We start from the raw sequence: 23696 nt of genomic DNA, 5'->3' as shown, positions 1-23696 counted from the left end.
TTCTCCACTCAAGGGTGGCCCTCTCAGGCTCCAGAACTCCTAGGGTATAGTAAGCTACTTCCATTGGAGGGCTTCTCCTTCCTCTGTCTTGCCCAAGACTAAGCTTTGGGCTATCTTGAGAAAGCTGTCTGAAACAGCCATAGGAGAAACACTCAGTGCAGGTCCCTTAATGTTCATCTACTGTTCCTGTTCCCCACACTGTTTTTAATTCTCTTCAGATGAAGACACATGAAGACACACTGCAGTCCAGAACTCTGGCTCTTGCTGCAAACCAGCTGGTCCCATCTCACTGAAGGTTCTGTAACAGCTTAACTCCAGGTTCACAAGCTTGGGAGGGAGTCAAGCATGAGGGGCTGTCCCCTCTGATGACATGGTGTCTGTAGCCAGACCACTTGTCTTTTCATAGCAGGAGGACCCAGACCAAGGAAGTCACACTTGTACTTTTGTAGCTGCATCAGCAAAGACATTCCCAGTCACAATGATGCTCAGGCTCAGCTCCCATCCATGTCCAGCTCTTCACTGAAGACTTCTATGAAATAGATAACTTTCTAGATCCTGACATCACTGAGCACTTCTCACTCCTGGACTACTTTTAAGATTCTTGATCTTTACTAAGACATGGGTATAGCAATGAAGGGTTTGGTTTTGTAGCTTTGAAATCAGGACATTCCTGACTCTTTGGGTATGGAGAATTGGCACCTGCAGATGCACAGTCCACAGATGCACATCCTGTGTGGACTCTTTTCTGAAAGCATTAACTCCCAACCAGCTTTCTGGGGACATCACCTGCTCTGACTTAGCTAGCCTGGCAGAGTGTCTCTACATGGCTTATAGATGCTCCCCTGGGTGATTTCAGGGTCATGACATGAAGCCTTTCGATTTTGGGGTTTCTAATACCAGCAGTGCCAGGTGGTTACAGGTGTAGTTCCTGAAGATGCCATTGACCAGAGCTCCCCTAGTTCTTGGCCGAGTTACTCAGATGGGAGTGGTTTGGACACTCAGATCTGGGGTTCAAGTTAGTTTGCCCACCTGCCAACTTAAAGGTCTAATGGCTGAGGCTTCATGTCATTGTTGTATTGTCAAGGGGCTGTCCTGAGACTCCTGACATCCAGCATCCCTGTCCCAGAGTGTAGGATGACAGGCACTTGTCACCACAACCACTTTGGTTCTCTTTGCTGAGATGGAGCGTAACTCCATGTAGTCCAGGCTGTCCAGGAATGTTCAGTGAACTGCTCACTTTTGTCCCCATAGAGCAGTGATGACAGCTGCTGACTGACTGGACACCAGAGTTAGAAGGTGTTCAGGTGTTCTTTCCCAAATTAAGTCTGTATTAAGTATTTGCAATATATGATAAATATAGATATATTGAGACAGTTTCTGTCTGTAATCCAGGCTGGCCTCTCCATTCTGACTAAATATTTCCTGCCTAATATGTGGTGAGAGGCTCATAGGAAGCCTGGAGAGTTCATTCACACCTGGATTCCCAAGTCAATGTGTTATAAGTGACAATATGCAAAATTGCCCAGCTTTCTATAAACACAGTAATCGTCTTTTTTTGATTCCTAGCCTGGGCATGGTAGAGCATGACTTGATGGTAGCACACAGAAAGACACAGTGAGAATCTGCATGTTTAAGGACACCCTAGTCCAATAAAGTGAGTTTCAGCAGGACAGCAAGGGATATATAGACAGACCCTGTCCAAAAAGTAGTTCCTTTATAAATATATACATATACAAACAGACACACAGGGATTTGTACCCTGCTGCAATGGTGGGAAAGTAATAGGGTTGCCTCCCTGATTCTATGTAGAGAGCCGTGCACGGCCGCACCTCAAAGATGGCGCCAGCGTCTGGTTTCTGGCTTCCTGATGGCGGGTGTTCTCTGGGATAAACAACTCCTTATTTGGCTTGGGCATAGAATCTGACTTGCTTGCGAATATCTGACCCTATCGGTATTGTCCACGTGGCACTACGGGGTTGGTTGCCCAGTAGCTATAAAGGGCGTGGGCTGGCTTTCCCTGAGGTCAGAAGATTGTTCAAGGTTCCTGAAAAAATGGCAGAAAGAAGAGCTCGGTGTTGTGTCTTCCTTGCTGGTCAAGGTGGTCGCAACAAGTGGTGGCCAGTACGGGGAACCTCAGCCTCTTCGTGGAGCTCAGAACTTTTTTTTTTTTTTTTGGTTTTTCGAGACAGGGTTTCTCTGTGTAGCTTTGCGCCTCTCCTGGAACTCACTTGGTAGCCCAGGCTGGCCTCAAACTCACAGAGATCCACCTGGCTCTGCCTCCCAAGTGCTGGGATTAAAGGCGTGCGCCACCACCACCCGGCGAGCTCAGAAATTTTGCTGTCAGGGTGGTATATCGGTAAGTCCTCAGGTAATTTGGGGAACCGCAATAAAAGCAGATTTTGCTCTCATCTGTAGATAAAGAGAGCGGGAAAATGTAGAGCCGTGACACAAGCGGACGGGAAAATTAAAGAAAGTGAAAGCAAGTGAAGGCAAAAGTGATGCTAGTATCATGGGCGCAACTTCTTTGCACCCAATTTTTCTGGCTCTTAATGAGCTGCTCCTTTCAAAGAAATTAGAGATTAAGAAGAGTACTTCAGAAAGATTTCTAGAGGAATGTGATGTCGTGGCACCCTGGTTCGCAGTTTCCGGAAGCCTCACGGTAGCTTCCTGGGAAAAGTTGGGCTGTGATCTAGACTTCACTGCAGAACAAGGGACGCTTAAACATGGGGTTAGACCAGTTTGGAAATTAGTGAGAGGGTGTCTCGAAGACCAGCGCTGCAGCGATGCGGTAGAGAATGGGCAGGCAGCCTTAGAAATGTTGCAGGAGGAAAGATCAGAAAAGGCCATGTCTGCTAAAGCAGCGTCTACCAGAAGTAAAACAAAAAAGGGGGAAGAAAAAACAAGGCTATATCCTGACCTTTCGGACCTAGAGCGTTCCGAGTCCCCTATCTCTTCCCCTGATTCTGATGATGTAGAGTCATTATGTGAAACCTTGCAGAGCGTGAGAATAAGAAAGAAAAGGGGTAGAAATAAAGGAGAAAGAGAAAGAATTAAAGGATGTGAGTCTGAGTGTGGAGCCGCTCCCTCAGCTCCTCCACCGTATCTGGAATCTGCCTCCATGTCTAGAGTTGTCTCTATGGGGAATTCTTTTAACCCGGAGGTTTGGAGACAGGTTAGAACTGAAATGCAGCTAGCTTGCCCAGTGTTTCTCAATGCCCAGACTCAACAGAGATACCATGAACCTTTGGATTTTAAGGTCATCAAGTCTCTAGCAGAATCTGTTCGGACTTATGGCATCACAGCCTCATATACTGTTGCTCAAGTGGAGGATCTGCATAGATTTTGCATGACTCCATCTGATTGGATGAATCTTGCTTGAGCATGTCTCAGCTCAGGGCAGTATTTAGAATGGAAGGCATTTTTGATAGAATTTGCCAGTGAACAAGCTGCGATTAACAGGGCTGCAGGTGGAGGTCAAGCAGCTTGGGATGTAGACACGCTGCTGGGACAAGGCCAATTTGCCAATCAACAAAATGGATATCCACAGCATGACTCTGTGGTGATATTGCAGATTCCAACCTTTTTACCTATGCCAGTACAAGTCAGGGAAGATAGTTTGCCTATTTTATTGAGTAGACAAAAAAGGGATTTTGGCATTACCGCAGCCATTGTGACAGCCATTGCCCTATCCACCACTGCTGCGGGTGTGGCTGCTGCCTTTCTTGCTACTGCTGTCCCCACCGCCAAGTCATTGAATGACCTGTCGGGGGCTACAGCTCAGGCTCTTAGCGCTCAAGCAGCCATTAATGGCCACTTGCATCGGGGCATAATTTTGGTCAACCAACGAGTTGACTTGCTGCAGGAGCAGATGGATATTCTACAACAAGTGGTTACCGCAGCTTGCGTGGTACCCATGAGTGGCATTTGCCTGACAGCTGTTCAATATGAAAATTTTAGTAGGGCTGCTAACTATTCTAAAGCTTTGAGTGCTATGTTGACAGGAACCTGGTCGGCAGAGTTTGATAACCTGACCCAGATCCTGCGCAATGAGATCATTGCGTTCAACTCCACACGTGTGCACCTGACCTCCGCTGTGGAAATGATGTCTTGGCTGTGAAATTCTATCACCTTTTTAAAGGAGTGGGCGGGATTAGGTGCCCTGGCAGGCCTACTGGTACTTGTCTCCCTGATGTGCCTGTGGTGCATTGTTCGTTTAAGGGTTTCTCAGCAGCACAATGCAGCCATGATTATCCAAGCCTTTACAGCCATAGAGGTTGGACAGTCTCCCCAGAACTGGCTGGCTGCATTAAAAGCTTGATCGCGCAGGATGCGAGGCTAGTGCACTGCACTTGGGTCTAGCTGTATTGCAAAACCCAAGAAGAGCAAGTCTAATTGCATGTGGGTTGATACCCTAATTCCCACCTCTGCAAAAAAGGGTATCGGACGGGTCAAGTGTTCTCTGGGTGGATGACACCTGGACTAACACCAGTACAACGTCCAAGTTGTATTTTGGCAGAGATCAGACCTCTGCTCTTGCCTGCTGCTTAAAACAAAAAAGGGGGAACTGTAGAGAGCCATGCACGGCCGCGCCTCAAAGATGGCGCCAGCGTCCGGCTTTCGCCTTCCCGATGGCGGGTGTTCTCTGGGATAAACAACTCCTTATTAGGCTTGGGCGTAGAATCTGACTTGCTTGCGAATGTCTGACCCTATCGGCATTGTCCATGTGGCACTACGGGGTTGGCTGCCCAGTGGCTATAAAGGGCGTGGGCTGACTTTCCCCAGGGTCAGAAGATTGTTCAAGTTTCCTGAATAAACAGCAGAAAGAAGAGCTCGGTATTGTGTCTTCCTTGCTGGTCGAGGTGGTCGCAACAATTCTAAGCCAATTAAGTAGAATTCAAACGAACCACCAGGGCCAGTGATACAGCACAGCAGATCCCTACAGTAGGGACATTGGTGACAGCATCCTCAGCCTTTATCTCCCTTCCTCATTCATGGAGAATGCACATGTCAAAGGACAGGAGCCTGGGATATCCAATCTAATACAGGACCCTGTTGAAACCCATCCAGGTATGCTACAAGCTCCCATATGAGGGTGAGCTGTGACAACACAACCAAGAATAGATGGGATTGGAGCAAGAGTCAATTCTGACCTTTTAGTGCTTAGGTTGCAAATATGTCCCGGATGTCCACCCATTGATGGACAGTAACAGGACATGGGCCCAGCTAGGCCACCTCTAAGTGAGCATACATTCCAGAAGAGGTCACTGGGAAGTCAGTCAGGAATACCTTGAGGATCAAAACATGGACAAGTGGATGAGTGTCCTTTAGCACTTATATTCCTCAAGGGAATTCTTGGTCTGTTTTTCACCTTGTCACATATGACTTGGTTTAACCACAGCACAACTTCCACATGCCTTCCTCAGATCTGAATCTCTGAAGACCATTTAAGGTGACTCAGTGAAAGTTAGCATCTGTGAGATGTATGGAGAGATGGAATCCTCTCCTTAGGAGATAGTTATTTCACAACGACCTTCCACACATTGTGAAGAGAGTTGTCTTGAAGCATATTTGCTTGTTGGTGGGTACAGAAGGGAGATAATGTAGGAGGTACTCCTAGGAAAACACTCAGAGAGAAATCATGTGTTGTAGATTTCTCAATATCACTGTTATGTTACTCCTGTAGCTATGTGAATGTAAAACATTAGGCTCTTCCTCACTTCTTAGCCCAGCTCCTAAGAACCCTGGGGAGTCTCTGGAGTAAGAGCCGTCTTATGGTTCTTGTGAGATAACTTGACAGCTTCAAGATGTGGACTGGTCATGGAACTGGTCATGGATAGAGAACAAGCATGATTAGAAAGTTGGGACTTTGAGCCCCACACCCAGAACCCAGAACCCCAGAGGAGAGAGTGAGGGAATTGTCAGTGGCCAGTGCTGTGATCAATCAAGCCTACATGAGGAACCTCCTTTGATAGGAGTAGATAAGTGGCTCAAAAGTTCAGAGCACACAGTACTCATGGAGAGGACCCAATTTAGGCTCCTGGTTCCTAGAGCATGTGACTTATACCCCCTAAAATTTAAGATCTAGGATGACCCAAAAATCTCTGGCTTCTTAGAGTTCCTGGAGTCCCTTGCCTTTACTAAAACATACCTACACATAAGAACTTAAAGAGGTCTCACACCCTAGCGACTAGTGCCCCATGACCCCCATTCTGTGGGTGCCCCTGCTCCTGTGCCCGGTGTTCCTGGACCCTCCTTTGCCTCCCCATCCAATAACTCCTGAGTTCATGTTGAACATAGAGAATCTATTTTTAAACTTAAAGTTTGCTGCCAGCCTCTGTGACAGTTCATCCTGCTCTGTAGAAGCAACACTTGCATCAAGAGATCCTGTCTGACCCGGAAGTTCCATACTGAGATCAAGGGTAGCTTCTCCTGCCATTTCCTGAAGCACTATATTCACCTGGTTCTGTGGGGGTGTTAGAGTGGTCGTGCAATGCATTGCATCTTCCAGTTGTGTTTGAACATCCAGTGTTTCAAACTGGTGTTCAAGTTTGTCTATTAAGGCAGAAATCTTTTCAAAGTTCATCCTCCTCAATGCAGCATCCATAGGACACCTGCCATCCACTTTGTCACTCTGCCTATTGGTCCTGCACTTTGACCTCTGGCTGCAGCGGTATCAACCCTAGCACTCGCTCAAGAAATTGATGCTTGGTTTGTTGATAGATTGCATTTTCAGCATGGATTCTTGCAACTTCTGGACTGCCTTTCCAAATGGTCTCTATATCTTGGCCCTTTCAGTTTTTCTTCTTTATCACATTTCAAGGAATTCCTGTTTTGGAATTGGTGTTTCCATTTCCTCCATGTGTGTCTGAAACATCCTTTGTGTTTGTGTGTGATTTTTGTGTGTGTGTGTGTATATAAAGCTGCACTCTAGTTAGAAAAACACCATGCATGCCAGAAAGTTTAAACATTGTTTACATATGATACTTTCTTTTGCCTTGTTTATTTTGTAGTGCATTAAGAAATTTCAGGGATTTTCTACATTAGCAGATTTATAGTTCTATATGTTATGTGTAAAGGTGTAAGAGACATATTTTGTAGAGGTCTTTGACAGAGCTAGCATAAGTTATCTGTATATTTTACATCTTTCTCAATTAGTACAAACATCTAGCACCAAACTACTACTAAAGTAATTTTGTCAGAATTAAGGCTCTTTTTTTAATTGCAAGTAGTTTTCAGTCAAAAAAAAAAAGGGGACTTAAAAAGGGTTTAGCAGCAAATTAATTTGAAGGGCCCCTGAGCCCTGAACACAAGGATGTGGATCTAGGTTAATGTGTCCCGAGTGGATACAGAATTTCCTTCCCATCCGCCTTGCTCTCGGCTCTACCTCTGCCCAGTGGTGTCAATTCATGTACCCATTTGTTGCACATGTCATTTGAATTCCCGAGCTCTGTGAGAATTTCCATCCATTAGGAAAACCAAAGAATGCAGAGGATAACTCACAGCCAATGGGACATAGAAACGATGAACTTCTGCTAGCAATGGGCAGCACAGGTGAGAGAAGTCAGGTGATGGGACTTTGAGGTCTGCTGGGGCTGTTTCCTTCTATGGTATCAGTACCAAATGGTATTTGGCAACACCCACTACTATGCACTGAAGAACTGTTTATTTTGAAAATGGTCAATTCATGTCTAGTGTCAGAAGCACTGTAGATCATTTGTAACCCTCTGACTTGAATGGCAACCTTCAGTGGTTCATTTTAAACTGGATCAATCATTCCAGTGAATAAGGGAGCAGACACAACCATGCTGTTACCTGCATTATAGGAATTCTAATAGCACTCAAAAGTATTGAGAAATTAATGTGACCAAGAACCTGAATTCCCCCATTTCATGTTGTAGAGACCTCTCTAATTGGCTCCTCTTCCTGCATAAGCATTACTTATTTGAATAGCCAGGTCTTAACTAAAGCATTTTCAATAATTTTGGCAGTATACAATATACTGCAGTTTAAAAAAAAACCATTGGTTTTATGTGTGTGTTGCCTGCATGGCTATCTATGCATTGTGTATGTACAGAGCCCATCAGTGCCAGGACATCAAATCCACTGGAACAGGAATTACAAATGTGAGTCACAGTGAGGATGCTGGAATCCAAACCGGGTGCTTTCCTAAAACAGGTAATGCTCTTAACCACTGACTAAGATCTCTCTCCAACCATCAATGCCACCACTTTTAATGATTTTAGCTTTTGGTGATTTACTTGGGAGACTATCCCACGCTCCTCTCTGACCAAGGTCAGGTCCCTGAGTGTGGAGGAGTCAGGCTGGTGGGATCTTGATATGTAAATGCTACATCACTGTAAAGAGCTTTCCTAGCATCTTATGAGATGTCTTCAGGGATTATATGATTGGATACTGAAGCTGACCTGGGTACCACTCTTGACCAGTGTATAGCAAACTCCCAGTTTGTCATTTTAATCCAGCACTGTCACCTATCAGAAAAAGTCAGCACTATCATCACATTCACCACCTTCACTTTGGAGATGTGAGTGTGAGCAATCATTCAAGAAAGGGAAGATTTCTAGGCATTAAATGTTCATTTGGTCTTTGGAACTTGGTAGGTAGACAGAAGACAGCAGGACAGCCTGACTAAGAGCACTGACAGGCTCTGTCTCAGTGGATGGAGAGGAAATAATGGAAGGGTTCTTCATCACACTTCCTATCTGGAGCCTGTGTCTCCATCATGGTCTCCAGACAGTCTATACACCTCCACTTCTCTTGGAGGACTTCTTACAGACGTGCTTAATGGACCTCATGAATACATACAAGGAGATGGGGAACCAGGATCTCACCATGGTAGCTAAACATTGCCAGGATTCCCCAGTATTTCTCTAACATGAGCTCTGTCACAGCAGGAGTCTGGTGACCTGCCCTTCAGAGTCCCTGGGAGAACAAGTAGCTAGAGGCAAGGAAAGTTTGGTCCAGGAAAGGGTGGGCAGTGTTGCCAAAATCATTCTTCACAGCATCACTGCCGCCTGAACAGAACTTCATGCTTCAGGGTGAGCAAGGCTAAAGTGGATGGGCAGATCTCATAGAGACTTCTAAGGAGGTCACAGTCTTGGTATCTGCAATTCTTGTCCCCTAATTCTCATACTGTCTCCCCTGATCCTTAGCTTTGGAGCTGAGGACCTAGGACCAAGCAGTGACTTTGCACAGTGGCCTCATCTGCAGTGTGACCCATTCGGGCTGTGCTTCTGCATTGCTGGTTTGAACTTGTGACTCCTGGGTGTGCAGTGAAAACCCTGGCAGGGGGTTCTGCCAAGTGTCTAAGCTTCCTGTTCAGCAGTCAGCTCTTCAGCAGGGGAGCTCTCCCCATGCCCAGAGCCACCTCAACATCCACAGGCATTGGGCAGACCATCCAGGAACAAGTGCACTTTGGGATCCTAGGGATCCTGACTCCTTAGCTTCACCCACCCTGAGCTATAAGTGCATTTTCTAGTACAATCCTCAGTCAGAGGAGCCATCTAAGGGAAGACTGTCCGAGGCTCCAGACCCACCCCCACTATGGTCACTGAAGTCCAGGTGATCCTCTTCTCCCTGTAAAACACAGATGCATGCCGTGATTGTTCCCTAGTGTCCTTGACAACTTGAAAACATTCTGCCCTGCACAAAAGTTAAGAAATTTTGAGCCAGGCGGTTGTGGTACACACCTTCAATCTCAGCACTCGAGAGGCAGAGCTAGGCGGATCTGTAGGCCAGCCTGGTCTAGAGAGTGAAATCCAGGACAGGCACCAAAACTACCGAGAAACCCTGTCTCAAAAAAAGTTGAGAAATCTTCCAGTTTTGACTATTTTAACAATTCTTTGAGAATATAACATCATACACCCCAATCCTTCTCATCTGAGATCTTTTATATACTCTCCTCACCCCTGAAATATCTCCCATAAGAAATCCATTCAAAAATCATTTTTAAACAATAGCAGACAAGCTCACTCCTGTCTGTCCAACACCTCTTCATTCATCCTAGTGGCCTTGGTGCTTCCGTGTGTCACCCAGTGTACCCTTAGTCCAGTGAGACCCACCCACAACATGTTCATTGCAAGGAGTCACTGGTCTAGGTCAAGGCCCCTGGTACACAGTCCTCACTGGACCATCAAACTCCACTTGGATATCTTGCCTTTGCCCAGAGTCATGGAGATCCTGTGGTTATTGTTCCACAGGACCAGTCCCCTTTATGCCCTCCACAGCTCACAGATGGGGTAGATGTTAGGGTGTCCAGTCCCAGTGGCCTTGACTGACTAGATCAGCTACCACCCAGACCCACATCCTGAGTCTTGGATTGGTCCATCCTAAAAGATATTTATGATGTAACATGCTGATATTAAAATTAATCTTACTACATGAACTAAGTAACAGAATTGTTAAAGCCCCTCCCCTTGAAGACCATGGAATCATATACTATTACTAAGTTCCACAAGCCAGCAAAAAGTTCAGATCTGGACACAGCCAGATGCAGAAAGGCAGCAGGTGAGCTACAGCCTGTTAGTCCCCTGTTGAGTTTGGGATACAGTTAGGAAAGTAACACACATGGAGGGGGTTCTTCCTTAGGCAGCAATGCCCTTCATACATGTCCATCTCCTGTGACTCTGAACCTGAGCCCTGAGATGCTTGAACTTCAGGATTTTCATCCAAGTCCCTGTCATCAGGTTCAGGTGGCCTGATGAATCTACACCAGCTGGCCTCTAGTTTTCAGAGAAGACCTCAGGTTTTACCCCTTTTCCCAGTGCATTATGCTGACCCACTCCCAACACAAGACATTGGCTTCTGAGGTCAGCCCCACTCAGGAGGGCCAAGATCTGGTACCCAGCCCTATCTGGAGTCCTGCATGAAGATTCATCATACTCAGGCTTATCATTGGCAAGTAGCAGTTCAGCACATGGTTATCTACATCCTCCAGGGCATGGGCTTCAGGCAGAGTGAAAGAGTTGGTTGCCAACTTGCCTTCAGAGCCTCATTGGGAGGGCTTAAGAGACTGCAAGCCTGGGTATGTTCAAGATGGATGTAGGGTAAAGTCAACAGTGCCTTAGGCTGTTCCTCTATACCTAACAGTGGTGCATCTGGGCTGCACTCAACTGAGGTCAAGACCGTATTGCAATGGGTCATTTTTAATGCAGACCCCCAAACTACTCTAGTTGCACAAAATAACCAACCAGCAGAGCTCAGCTGATGACAGATGTCCTATCAACCACCCAACCCACAGAGCTCAGGGGAACATTTCAGAAGGGAGGTCAGAAGAGAGTGCTAATCCTGTGAGATGCTGTCTTCTGGACAGGCCCCGCCTGTTGTACAGGATCTCAGAGCAGCTGTGGTTGTTTGTCTGCATCGGACCAAGCTGGTGAAAACTGCCAACATGACTCGGGCAGAGTCTTACACATGCTGCACACACAGCTGAGAAACCACCGGCAGTTGAGGACTGGGGAGGTGAAGGTCACTTTGGGGTGGGGTTGTTTGGCCACACCCCAGTGGGTAACCCCACACCCATGTTGTCAGCACTAGCCGGATGGGCTCAGTTGGTTTAAAGAGAAATTTTGAAGAGAGCTTGTTGAGGGTATCCTGGAACAAGTTGGAGTGGAAGGTGTGCCTGTCGAGATGTATGGTACACATGTATTCAAAATAAAGGTACATTTGTAACCAATGCTTTAATGTGTGGCTATTTAGCTGAAAAGGCAACACCAGGGAAGGAAGTTAAAATGTCCTATGTCTTTAGTATTTGTCTATACAATGGTCTGCCAAAGCTTATCAGTCTCCCAGACAGGACATTGCCTTCTGAATTTCCTATACTAGTCTTTCTTGAAGTTTGGACTTGCTCAAAGTGAGACAGTCACCAGTCACTCCTAGGCTCTCCTGGCAATTCCTCCTGCCCCAGACCATTGTGAGTGGGTGACTGCCCAATTGAGCTCTTCATCAAATGCCCACATATCCCTGGGCAGCCCCCTCCAGCTTCGGTACATGGAACCAGTGGATCCATGCGTTAGTGTCCATGTATTTAGCAAACTGAGGCAGAGTCAGCTCCTTGAGGCCTCTCCAAATATCAACAGAAATGTTCAAATGCAGAGAACATTAGTCACGACAAGCCCTGCTCTTTTGGCTTGCCTTTCTATTCACCCAGCTACCCTTTTCGTCCTTGGGGAAAAAAAGGAATAGCATGTTTTTATTTCAAAGATTATGTGCAGTGCATTAGAAGCCCAGAGGCAGTAGGAATCTAGACTCATCCTGAGAATGAATTCAACACTAGGAGTCCGACAGGGCTTTCTGGAAAACACTGGGGATGTGCGGCCTACCAGCACATTGCTGTCCTTGTTCCTTGTGCATGACAGTTTATCGCAGTGAGGAAAGGCAGTGTGATCCCACACCCTCTTCCACACAGGCTCCAAATTTACATAGATGCCTTTGTAGTGCCCGAATATTTCCCTGCAACATCCCTTTAGCAATCCAGAAACGAAGAAAACAAAACTGGAAGTGGACTGTGATGACTAGTTTTCTGTCAGTTTGACACTCTAGAGTTATCTGAAAGGGAATTTCAGTTAAGAAAATGCCTCTATAAGATCTGGCTGGAAGGTATTTTCTAATTAGTGAGAGGGAGGGCCCAGACCATTGTGAGCGGCGCCATCCCTTGGGCTGGTGGTCCTGGGTTCTATAAGAAAGCAGGCTGAGCAACACTCCTCCATGGCCTCTGCATCAGCGCCTGCCTCCATGTTCTTGCCTTGCTCAAGTTCTTGCCCTGACTTCCTCCAATGGGCTATGATAGGGAAGTGTAAGCCCCATAAACCCTTTTCCTCCCCCAACTTGCTTTTGGGTCATGGTGTTTCATCACAACAGTAACCCTAAGACAACTGTCAACAGTATTCTAGAACAGATTGATTGGCAACCAATATTTGGATTCTAGCAGAAAGTTGGTTTTTTTGTCAGCTTGTCACAAAGTTACTTGGCTAGACAACTGAAAAAAAAACCCTCCATCAGATTGCCTGTAGGCAAGTCTGTAGGGCATTTTCTTGATTAACGTTTGATGAGGGAGGGCCCAGCTCACAGGGATTGTGCTGCCCCTGGGCAGGTGGCCTGGGTTATGTAAAGAAGCAAGCTGAGAAAGCAGTTGGGAGGAGGCACTGAGTTAGGTCAAGCCAGTAAGCAGAGTTTCCTCCGAGTTTCAGTTCCTGCCATGGCTTCCCTCGGTGGACTGTGGACCTGGGATAGGTAAGACAAATAAACCTTTTCTTCCCCAAGTTGCTTTTGATCATGGCATTTATCACAAATGGAAACCAACCCTAATAAAACCCAGGTGGCTTTATTATTCCCATTTACTCAGTTCACCAAGCACATGGTCATGTGATGGGCTCTGCTCTTCCAAGCCTCACGTGATGCCAACCTGAGATCAAGATATTTCCAGAGAGGAGTATCTAACCCTAATTCAGGTCTAGAGACAGACCCAGAACCCAAGCAGGTGAGCTGCAGCCCATATGCCCTGACTTGTCACCTGCTGCAGTTACATTTGCTGGCAAATTCCCTGTAATCATCGCTCTATCCGCAGTGGGTCCACTAAGTCAGGTACCGCTCCTTCACTACCTAGACCCCACTTCCTCCCACCTCCAGTTTGAACCAACATTCCTTGAAGCACTTAAAACTGGAGTTTCCTCTAAGCTTCCCATCACCACTCAGCTCTGGCTCACACCTTGGCTGAACCGACAGTGGCATGAATTGATGAATTACGTACTTTTCCCAGTATGATAACTTTACACGGTGGCTCAGTCTACCTGTAGGCTGAGCGTTCTGCAGGCTCATCCTGTCAGGTCAGCCCCATCCACAGTGCCTTGACCTCTTTCCTTAGAGCTGCCTGCTTGGGCCACTCAGATTTCATGTGCTTCCTGAATCCCTCTTTCCCTGTTAGGGGTATTTGTCTCGAGGATGGGTTTTTGGTCCTGCTGGTACCCGTCTTCACCTGGGCCATCACTCACGTGAAAGCTGCTCTTAGCCAACTGCTGCATTTGTCAGGGATCACTTGGAGCAGGTAAGTGTCATTAGGTACAGATCTGAGGTGAATGGAAACTCTTTGGACTGTAGCTGGCTTCGCCACATAAAAAAGTCACCCAGGAGAAACTGGGCTTGTTGGAGCCTTAATTCACCCTAATACAGTGTCCTTCCTGACTGCATAGCTCTTTGGTCTATACTGCACCTACATTCACTCTGGCCAGCCCTCTGCATTGAGCCTAAACTCAGGAGTCAGTGCCTGCATTTTTCCAGGAAAATACTGTCTTTTAGGGAACACTCAAGAGTAACTTAAGCCTGTAAGACAGGTCGATGCAAGTATCCCATAGGCTGTCTTGCTTCCTGGTGTTAACCCCCCCACCACACACACATACACATGCCCCCTTCCCCTCAAGTGAACAGAGGTGTATGACTATCTCAGACTTGGGACTCCCAGGAGCTGCTTTGCCATGACCCCAGGACAGCAGTCAGCACACTGCTCCTTAAGCAATCCTCTACGTGTCATACCCCTCCTGCCATACCCATTTGGCGTTTTCTTTCTCTTCAGATGAGTGCATGCTCAAGAGGCCTTCTGGCTCGTGGACCACTTTGGCTTCCCTAGCAGCCCAGCTGATCCTGGCAGGCTGGCACCATTAGCCAGAAATGAGGCAGTGACAATACTTAAGACTGTAGCCCCCATTTAAAAAATTACCCGGGAAGATAACTGACTTTAGCGTTCTAGCTGCAGGGTTTTCCACCCCCCACCCCCCAATTTTCTTTTCCAGGGCTCTAGTGTTGCAGGGGGCTTCCCCCACCTCCCTTTTCTCCCCTTCCCCCACCTCCCTTCTTCCCCTTCCCCCACCTCCCTTTCCTCCCCCTTCCCCCACCTCCCTTCTTCCCCTTCCCCCACCTCCCTTTTCTCCCCTTCCCCCACCTCCCTTCTTCCCCTTCCCCCACCTCCCTTTTTCCCCCTTCTCCTCTTTCCTTTTTTTTTTTTTTTTTTTTTAACATAACGACCCCCCTCCCCCCCCAACAGAAGGTAACACTCTAACAAGTTTCCAGAAAAACCTCAGAGCTTGGAAGGTTTTATAATGTGTGAAGACTCACGCCCACCCCTGCTCCCAAAGCATTCTGGGCGGGCGAGCAGCCTGGCCTCTGGTTTCTCATAGGCTCACCTCTCTCTCTCTCCCCATCAGTTAGTAGCTACATCCCGCCCCTATCCTGGCAAGTCACCAATAGCAGTAAAGGAAGCTGAGAATTTACAACCAGGCTGGATGGCGGGATCTACCGCTCCTCCCACCACACAAACAGCTGCTTCCCATGTGTAGTCATCCCTTAATTGAAACACCGACCAGCCTGTGCTCAATCCTACCTGGGCTCTTCCTTCAGCCCCTGTGCTGTCAGATAACACCTGGTGCCCACAAGCCCAGTTTATCAGTTTTTCTCTTCATTTTATGCCTCAGGCCTTGGGGAAGGGTTTCAGAGCATGGAATGTAAGCAGCTCCAAGAGGTATGTCATCTAAGAAAATGTGTTCTAAGATACTGCTCCTGTTAACTTGCTCTGATGGTCCCAAGATTTTTCTGTTTGTGCTCCACCTCGTCAGTGGCATGGTCCAGAGATGCAGGAGTCACATCCCCATTAGTGCTCTCTCGTGGACCAGTTTAGGGACTCAGGCTCCCATATGCTCTGAGGCCCTGAGGACAAGATAGAGTATGGGATGACTTTTTCCAGAAGTGTCAGATTGGGAGGGCAGGCCACAGTGCCAAAGGACTTGGAAAATGAAGGGTGGCATTACATGCACCATGATTGGTGGCGGGTGAACTTGACTAAAGCCTCCTGCCCTAGGATCAGATGCTCTGAAGACACAAAAATGTGACCCTTGGGTACCAGGTGCTTATGCTTTTCCTGACAGTAGCTTGACAGTTGGGTCTGTGAGCAGCGCTTCCTTTCAGATTCAAAGAACTGCCAACTCCCTCCCCCAGCCTCCTTCATTCCCTTGACACCTGCTGTTCCCCCCCCCCACACACACACCAAGAATGCTGCTTATCTCCTTAAGTGAAACCAAAGCCCTCCTCCGTGGCTGAGATGTAGGAAGTTTGAGGAAGACAGCTCAGCCCCACATGTTCATCAAGGGTCTGTCAAGAACCTTCAGAGGTGGGGATGAAGGGGGGGATGACGGAGGATGATGGGTGGGGATGACCGGGGTGGGGGATGAAGGCGTGGGGCCTTGGAAGGGCCACAGTCTGGCTCTTGCTCCATCAGTGGCTTGTCCCCGCTCTGCCGCATGCCAGCACCACTCACACCTCCAAATAGCACCTGCTCTGCTTGCCTGCTGTCACTTATGTCCATGTCATATTAAGTTTCAATTCTTATGTGTGTGTGTGTTTTGTATACATGTATGTCTGTGCACCGTGTGTGTGTGTGTGTGTGTGTGTGTGTGTGTGTGTGTGTGTGTGTGTGTGTGTCTGGTGCCTGAGGAGGTCAGAAGAGGGCACCAGCTGCCCTGGAACTGGAGTTACAGATAGTTGTGAGCCACCATGTCGGTGTTGGGAATCAGACCTGGAGGAGCAGCCAGTGCCCTGAGCCCTTGATGGCTGTTGTTAGTCGTCAGCTTGACTACATGTGACATTAGCTAAAACCCCAATGGCTGGGCACACACCTGGGGGAGTTTTCCTTAATTAAATCATTTGAAGTGCAAAGATCTACTTCTAATCTGAGTCTTAGAGGTGGGAAGATCCATCTTTTTTATATTATATATAATAGTTGTATTTTAGAGATAGGAGAACAAAAATTGAACAATTTAGGTGGTAGGTAAAAGTGAGTTTACATATCCTTTTTTTAAAATTTTTTTATTCATTTTACATACCAACCACAGATCTCCCTTTCATCCCTCCTCCCACTCCCCTCCTCCTGCCTTTCCCCCCATCCATCCCTTATCCCCTCCTCCAAAAGGGGAAGTTCTCCCCTGGGGGGGGGGGGGGGACAGCTGAGCCTGGCACATTCATTTGAGGCAGGACCAAGCCCCTCCCCTCTGCATCAAGGGTGAGCAAGGTGTCCGACCACAGGTAATCGGATCCAGAGAGCCAGCTCATGTATCCAGGGATGGATTCTGATCACACTGCCGGGGCCCCTCAAACAAATCCAGCTACACAACTGTCTCCCATATGCAGAGGGTCTAGTTTGGTCCCGTGCAGGTTCCACAGCTGTCAGTCTAAAGTTCGTGAGTTCCTATGTGCTTGGTTCAGTTGTCTCTGTAGATTTTCCCATCATGATCTTGACCCCCCCGCCCCTTGCTCATATAATCCCTGGGAAAATCCATCTTTAGTATGGGCCATACCTTCTGCTGGCAGCCTACATAAAGGACACAGAAGAAGGAAGTCTTTGGTCTTCCCCTGCTTGCTCTCACTCTTACTAGCGAGTCTGTTCCTTCACTGGCATTAGAACCTACTTCTTCTGGATTCCTGCTACACTGAGGACCAGCTAAGACATCACCCAGCCTTGTGGAATGAACAACTACTGCATTCTCGGACATTCCATTGATAGACAGCGATTGTTGGACTAGCTGAACCACAGCCTGTAAGCCATTCTAATAAATCCCCTTTCTGTACATACACAGATTCATTCTATAAGTTCTGTTCCTCTAGAGAATCCTAACTAATACGGATTTTAAAAAATCAAATTCTTCCTCTTTTGGTCTTTGTTTGAATGTGATGACATTGGAGTAAGTTCTGGAATTCTGTAAGCTCTAGAAACAGTCCAGCTTCATACAGCTCAGCTTCGTATTGCCCAGCTGTACAAGATCAGGCTTACAAGATCAGGAAGGACAGATTGCTGGAGGGTAGGACAAAAAGAGATTTGGGGCAAGAACTAGTCCTGTTCCCTCCTGCCCTAAACCCTGCCTGTCACAGCTGAGTCAACTCTGAGGTCTTAGGAGGTGTGACAGAGGGATAGTAAATGTGCATTGTCTGTGTCAATAGCCACAGGACACTGAGCATGTCCTGTGAGCTCAGTAGGCTTTGACTTCTCTGCAGGAAAGTGTGAAGATTATGCACTTATGACCTCTTAATGAGCTACCACTCAGAAAGCACAGGAATGGTGATCATCTAGTAAGTTTTAACTTGTCATCTAATGTTCTTGGCTCGGTAACACACGGTCACTAAGGTTTACCTGCTGTATTTACTGTCTTGGTTTATTTTATGTTAACTTGAAACAAGCTAGAGTCACTTTGGAAGAGGAAACCTCACTAGAGTGGCCTGTGGGCAAGTCTACGGTACATTTTATTGACTGATGATTGATATAGTAGGGCCCAGCTCACTGTGTGGGGTGCTGCCCATGGGCTGATAGACCTGGGTGCTCTAAGGAAGCTGGGTGAGCAAGCCAGTAAACAGCATTGCTCTATAGCCTCTGTACCAGCTCCTGACTCCAGGTTCCTGCCTTGAGCTCCCGTCCTGGCTTTCCCTCAGTGATGGACTGTGACATGGGACTCAAAGGTGAAATCATTGGTTTGATCTCAAGTTGCTCTTGGTCATGGTATTTATCACAGCACTAGAAACCTAACAAAGACATGCACTTAGCCCTAAGTGTGCACCATCCGCTGATTGAGAATTGCTGGGAATTTAGGGGAATCCCGAGAGTGCCTTAACCTGCCCGTATGCTCCTACTAACCGGCAGATTCCCGAAGTTGAGGGCCCTTGTGTGTGGCTCCAGTGCAGAGGCTAATTTATCTGTGTTCTTTAGATTGGAGGGGAAAGCTTCTCCTTGGTGGAGAAATAGCATCGCGATAAATGATTAATTTAGTGTCCAACGCATAACGAGTAACATGGTGGTGGCAGCTGTTGTGTGTAATGCCAGACAAAGCTGTCCTCTTGGTCTCTACTCAGGTCCTAGGATCCGTTCTAAGAGCTAAAGGGAGATCACGGTGGCTGCCTTCTCTGAGGAGAAATGGAGAAATGGATCTTTGAGGGAATGTGAATGTGAAGCAGCATCCTAAAGCCTTAGGCACGTGGGATCCCCTAAAGCGGCAGGCACGTGGGGTCCTCCAAAGCAACAGACATGTGGGGTCCCCTAAAGTGGCAGGCACGTGGGGGCCCCTAAAGCGGCAGGCACATGGGGTCCCCCAAAGCAGCAGGCATGTGGGGTCCCCTAGCAGCAGGCATGTGGGGTCCCCTAAAGCCGCAGGCATGGGGGGTCCCCTAAAGCAGCTGGCATGGCCTGCCCATCTACAGCATCTCCTGGGGAGCATCTGCCATGGGCTGGGCCTTCCCAGAGGAGGAAGCCAGATACCCATGGTAGCTGTGATGTGTGTGAAGAGAGAAAATGGCAGATCAGTCTGAGGCTGTTCTCCAGTCACTGGCTTCTGTTCCTGTCTGATCTGCAGGCTGGGGACAGTGGTTCCTTGAGAACTTCTGCCTCAGAAGTTGTCAGGTGTGGTTTCTGATGCAGGAGTCTGAGAAACTGCATTTCCAGCTGGTCCCCATGCTGGGCAAATCTTGAGGAGCCAGGCTAAAGCCTTGGCATGGAACAAGATTCCTAGGCCCTGCCAAGCATCCTGAGTAACTCCCCTGCCTCCTCTGTTTCAACTGGGACTGTGAGAGACTCCCCAGGAGCTATTCTCGTGAAGGGGAGGGACAACAAGAATCCAGGAGCAGAGACCTACCCCAGAGTTCTAAGTTGTCCTCTTGGGGGTCCCTGGGGAATGTCCTGTACTCAGGAGGCAGCTGGCACCCCCACTTTTCTTGAACCTTCTATGGAATGAGCACTAACCAACCACTCTGGTTCTATAGCTTTCCCAACACGTGACTTTCCTGATTTGGGGTACTGACCAGAGCTGCCCTCTGCCCTCGGCCCTCTGCCCTCTGCCCTGGGATCTTGGACAAATGGAGGCTCCCAGGCTGTCAGGTACCTCATGCCCAGAGGATAGTCAGACCTGACAAGGGACCTGTCTCACAAAGCTCCCCAGCTGCCCTGTCATCTAGTTAATTAACTGAAAAAGCGAAATGAGACCCTCAGGTCTCAGTGGTGTTGGAGAGGACCTTCGATGGGGATGGCAGGGAGATGGGCAGTGCCGGGCTGTGGTGACATGTCCCGTGGATGGCTGAACAGCCTCTGTTAGTCGTGGCTATTAAACGCCTTTCTTGGGAGATGTTTTTGATTCCTGTGGAATAGATTAAGACTGTTTTGAGTCCCCTGGGGTCTCCTATGGAGCATAATTATAGCTGCACTGGAATCAGAATTCAGGTCAACAATTACCTTTAATGAGATGTCTGAAGAGCACGGTCAGTGAGATGGAGGCCCTCGGGGGAGAGGAGAGGGAGGGGGAAGTAGTGGGACTAGGGGGTAAGGGATGAAGGTTTTATAAAAAGGTGTATTCTGTGGGAGAGAGAGGGAGAGGGGGAGGGACCGTGGAAGGAGACCAGCCAATGAGAGGCATGGAGAAGAAGAGCTGGTTAGAGACAGCCAATGAGAAACAAGGGGAAGGGTGAGTGGAAGGGAGCCAAGGACGGGGCCTAGAGTCAACCAGGCAGGTTTTCAAAGAACAGAAAACAGGTCAATAAACAAGACAGAGATTGTCTGGGCATCTATGGAGAGGTCCACCATCTTGGAGCCGGACGTTTCTTTTTTCTTTTTTTTTTTTTTTTTGGTTTTTCCGAGACAGGGTTTCCCTGTAGTTTTGGTGCCTGTCCTGGAACTCACTTGGTAGCCCAGGCTGGCCTCGAACTCACAGAGATCCGCCTGGCTCTGCCTCCCGAGTGCTGGATTAAAGGCGTGCACCACCACCGCCCGGCTGAGCCGGACGTTTCTGTTGTGTCTGTCAGGACACAGCAGGGAGTGACTGACCACCGCTGCCAAGCACACCAGGCTTCTGTCCCAAACCCACTCCTTCTGAGCTGTGTAGCTTTGGGCTTATCTCTAAACCTGTCTGAGCCTGTTTCCTAATGTGTCAAATATTAAGCAGAGAAGTTCTGAAACACTCTTTGGAGTGGAGTGCTGTCTGGAGTGTGTCTGGTGGGCAATGATTACTGACTTAAGGAGGGGTCTGAGTGTGAGAGACATGAGCCTTGTCTAAGAGTTCAAGACCAGCTGATAGCAGAATTGTTTTGATTTGTCTGATTTCCATTGCTACCAAGGAAGATGTACACAAGAGACATGCCTGCTCTCCACAGAGCCTCTGAGCCATGGCCACAGACTGTGAAACTTGGGGCTGGTGCTCAGGCAGAAGCTACCCTCTATCAGCCGTGGCAGGACTGAAGCACCATTTGTACAAACCTTTACAGGTCAGCCTTTTTCATTTCCCCCATGAGTGTGCAAGGGCACAGCCACTTCAGAGATCCCTCTGGGGGTGTCTGTGCCCCCTTGAGTAGCCTGGTACAGTCTCATGCACCCAGGAGCACACATTTAGCTGGAGGACAGTGACAGTCTGGCGGAAGCTGCTCTGGCTGTCCTTTGACTTTAGAATCTGCCAGTTAGAGCAGGAGAAAGTTCTCCCTGGCTTCTTGACTCCACAGGCCAATGACCACCCCGCAGGGATACTGGCTGGATCATTTCTCCCCACCCTAGGGAGGGACTTTCCTCTCCCTCTCCCTTCCTTTCCACTTCCTCCCCTCCCCTTTTTTGCCACACACCCAGCGTCTTTTCTGGCTCTTCATCCTTCCCAGCCAGCTCTATCCTCTCTAGTCCTGCTCCTTCTTCCTCCATGCTTCCCTTTCACTCTGCCCCGCTCTGCCCCGCTCCACCCCACTCCACCCATTACCCCTACCCCCAGCTTCTTTTCAGGGTCAAACACCATCTGTCACAGCCTGAAACAAACCCACACCCTTCACCTTTTCTAGGAATTCCCCGCCACAAACCTCTGGTATCTTGTGATGGTTCATCTTCCCTGTTAACATGATTGAATTTAGAATCGCCATTTGGGCCATGTGGAGGCTGGCAGCCCATGGGGTCTGGGTGGTCATGGAGCCACCTGCCATGCTCACTGAGAATGCTAGATGAGAGAACAATAAACTCCCGAGTTGTCTGAACCATTAGTATTTAGTCTTCAGTTGAAAAAAAATCTGAGTTTGTATTTTAACTGAGACCAGAAGCATTCTCTGTAATTGATCAGTTCTGCAGGGAAGGTGTATGCCCTGTGGAAATGTCAGAGTGACTCCTCACCTAAGGATAATGGAGGTATGGCAGGCTGGGCCCTGAGTAGACTCAGAGCCCCAGGTCTATGTGTAGAAGCACTGTGATGTGCCCAAACTGTCACTTGACACTGGGAAGATCCACTTGGGCCCAAGCTAGTGCTGAAACCAGAAGGGACAGGGCTAGAGGAAGCTGGTGTGTGAAGAAACAGAACAGGGAAAGCTTATGAAGAGCACTTTGGTGGGAGCACTGAAGGTCACCATGTGGTCCAATCAAAAGACGTCAGATGCTGAGGCAGAACATGAGAATTAAAGTCATGATGCACCTGAAAGTGAGGAGCTGGGGTGGGGAGTCAGGCAAACGGACCCTGGGGTAAGCTCCCCGGTGATGAGCCATGTGGTGATGGCAGAAAGTATGTGCCAATCAAAGACCTGGAGGAATGGGGAGAGGCTGTTCCCCTCCCATGATGTATCAAATTCTATGCCCCGGCAATGTCTGAAGTAGCCAGCACCACTTATCCCAAAAGACAGTTTGGCTGTCACCCCTCCAGGAAGGCCTCCATGGTACCTGCCATGCACACTCAGGGGTACCCTCCGTCTCTGAGCATCCCCTTGACCTTGTTTCCTCAATGTAGCAATTATCGACCCATTATTGCACAGTGTGTAGCTGAACGTAAGAGTGTTTGGTAAAGCCAGCAATACCTGTGTTAATTCCTTCAGTGTGCCCCGTGATCTCTGGCACATATTAGAGGCCCATAAACAACAGGGGGGGATGGGTGCTTACATGGTGAGGGACGACAGTGCGAGGTCTTAGATATGACCGGGAATGGGGGTGGCTGCATTACCTCCAGCCTGCTGAGATTCTGGGAGCCTCCAGGAATGGGGAGCAGGCATCAACAGCGAAGCTGACTTTAGCAAGGCCCTGGTGCTCTTATGACTGGCATCATTCCTACCATTCAGTAGCCCCATTGGCATGGTTTAGTTGTAAAATGTTTCCTATAGGCTCAAGTGTTTCAGCATCTGGTCTCCAGCTGGTGACGCTATTGTGGGGGTTGTGGAACATTTCTGGGAAAGACCTTAGGGAAGGAACTGAGTCACTGGAGGGTGGGCTTTGAGGTTTGTGGTAGTTCAAATGGGCATGCCTCTCATAAACTCATGCTTTGGAGGTGTGGCCTTGTTGGAGGAAATACATCACTGGAGGCCAGCTTTGAACATTTAAATGACTCATGTTTGCAGACATCTCTGTTTTGTGCCTGTGGTTCAGGATGTGAGCTCTCAGCATCCTGCTCCAAGCTCCACACCTACCTGCTTCAGTGCCTCCCCAAGATGGTAACAGACTCTTATTTCTCTGGATACATAAGCCCAGATAAACTCTTCTTTCTGTAAATCGCCTTGGCCATGGAATTTTTGTCAAAGCAATAGAAAAGTAACTAACACAAGGGTGGTGGCTGAGCCCTGCTCCCGACCCACTGAGATGTTAATCAGCAGCCGCATACTCCGGTTACCGTGCCTTCTCCACAATGATGGACTGGGTTCCTTCAAACTGTGAGTCAACACAG

General features: G+C 48.2%; 1 pseudogene; it reads right to left on the bottom strand.

Moving 5' to 3' along the window:
• Positions 1-6187: 6187 nt before the first annotated feature.
• Positions 6188-23631, bottom strand: LOC128113956 (charged multivesicular body protein 1b-2-like; annotated as a pseudogene).
• Positions 23632-23696: the final 65 nt, after the last annotated feature.

This window comes from Peromyscus californicus, unplaced genomic scaffold (assembly GCF_007827085.1).
Source record: "Peromyscus californicus insignis strain IS unplaced genomic scaffold, ASM782708v3 Scaffold_19__1_contigs__length_69161282, whole genome shotgun sequence".
Classification (NCBI taxonomy): Eukaryota; Metazoa; Chordata; class Mammalia; order Rodentia; family Cricetidae; genus Peromyscus; species Peromyscus californicus.
Note: the sequence above shows the minus strand (reverse complement) of the source record. Positions and strands in the feature narration are given on the sequence as shown.